The sequence below is a fragment of the Leptodactylus fuscus genome, chromosome 7, assembly GCF_031893055.1.
Source record: "Leptodactylus fuscus isolate aLepFus1 chromosome 7, aLepFus1.hap2, whole genome shotgun sequence".
NCBI lineage: Eukaryota > Metazoa > Chordata > Amphibia > Anura > Leptodactylidae > Leptodactylus > Leptodactylus fuscus.
This window is the reverse complement of record NC_134271.1, coordinates 41,290,098-41,292,230: the sequence shown is the minus strand read 5'-3', so window position 1 is coordinate 41,292,230 and position 2,133 is coordinate 41,290,098.

Sequence of the window (2,133 nt, the reverse complement as noted above, 5' to 3'; positions counted from 1 at the left end):
CAGAAACTGGCACTATATGGCAGTAGCAAGAAATGAGGGTATTTATAACCCCAATATATTCTTTGAATTCCCAGTCAGACAATGGCACTGTATACCAGTAGTAAAAATTGTGGGTGCACGTAACCCCAATATATTCTTTGAATTCCCAGTCAGAAACTGGCACTATATGGCAGTAGCAAGAAATGAGGGTATTTATAACCCCAATATATTCTTTGAATTCCCAGTCAGACAATGGCACTGTATACCAGTAGTAAAAATTGTGGGTGCACGTAACCCCAATATATTCTTTGAATTCCCAGTCAGAAACTGGCACTATATGGCAGTAGCAAGAAATGAGGGTATTTGTATTCCCAATATACTCTTTGAATTCCCAGTCAGACAATGGCACTGTATACCAGTAGTAAAAATTGTGGGTGCACGTAACCCCAATATATTCTTTGAATTCCCAGTCAGACACTGGCACTATATGGCAGTAGCAAGAAATGAGGGTATTTGTATTCCCAATATACTCTTTGAATTCCCAGTCAGACAATGGCACTGTATACCAGTAGTAAAAATTGTGGGTGCACGTAACCCCAATATATTCTTTGAATTCCCAGTCAGAAACTGGCACTATATGGCAGTAGCAAGAAATGAGGGTATTTGTATTCCCAATATACTCTTTGAATTCCCAGTCAGACAATGGCACTGTATACCAGTAGTAAAAATTGTGGGTGCACGTAACCCCAATATATTCTTTGAATTCCCAGTCAGACACTGGCACTATATGGCAGTAGCAAGAAATGAGGGTATTTGTATTCCCAATATACTCTTTGAATTCCCAGTCAGACAATGGCACTGTATACCAGTAGTAAAAATTGTGGGTGCACGTAACCCCAATATATTCTTTGAATTCCCAGTCAGACACTGGCACTATATGGCAGTAGCAAGAAATGAGGGTATTTGTATTCCCAATATACTCTTTGAATTCCCAGTCAGACAATGGCACTGTATACCAGTAGTAAAAATTGTGGGTGCACGTAACCCCAATATATTCTTTGAATTACCAGTCAGAAACTGGCACTATATGGCAGTAGCAAGAAATGAGGGTATTTATAACCCCAATATATTCTTTGAATTCCCAGTCAGACAATGGCACTGTATACCAGTAGTAAAAATTGTGGGTGCACGTAACCCCAATATATTCTTTGAATTCCCAGTCAGAAACTGGCACTATATGGCAGTAGCAAGAAATGAGGGTATTTGTATTCCCAATATACTCTTTGAATTCCCAGTCAGACAATGGCACTGTATACCAGTAGTAAAAATTGTGGGTGCACGTAACCCCAATATATTCTTTGAATTCCCAGTCAGAAACTGGCACTATATGGCAGTAGCAAGAAATGAGGGTATTTGTATTCCCAATATACTCTTTGAATTCCCAGTCAGACAATGGCACTGTATACCAGTAGTAAAAATTGTGGGTGCACGTAACCCCAATATATTCTTTGAATTCCCAGTCAGACACTGGCACTATATGGCAGTAGCAAGAAATGAGGGTATTTGTATTCCCAATATACTCTTTGAATTCCCAGTCAGACAATGGCACTGTATACCAGTAGTAAAAATTGTGGGTGCACGTAACCCCAATATATTCTTTGAATTACCAGTCAGAAACTGGCACTATATGGCAGTAGCAAGAAATGAGGGTATTTATAACCCCAATATATTCTTTGAATTCCCAGTCAGACAATGGCACTGTATACCAGTAGTAAAAATTGTGGGTGCACGTAACCCCAATATATTCTTTGAATTCCCAGTCAGAAACTGGCACTATATGGCAGTAGCAAGAAATGAGGGTATTTGTATTCCCAATATACTCTTTGAATTCCCAGTCAGACAATGGCACTGTATACCAGTAGTAAAAATTGTGGGTGCACGTAACCCCAATATATTCTTTGAATTCCCAGTCAGACACTGGCACTATATGGCAGTAGCAAGAAATGAGGGTATTTGTATTCCCAATATACTCTTTGAATTCCCAGTCAGACAATGGCACTGTATACCAGTAGTAAAAATTGTGGGTGCACGTAACCCCAATATATTCTTTGAATTACCAGTCAGAAACTGGCACTATATGGCAGTAGCAAGAAA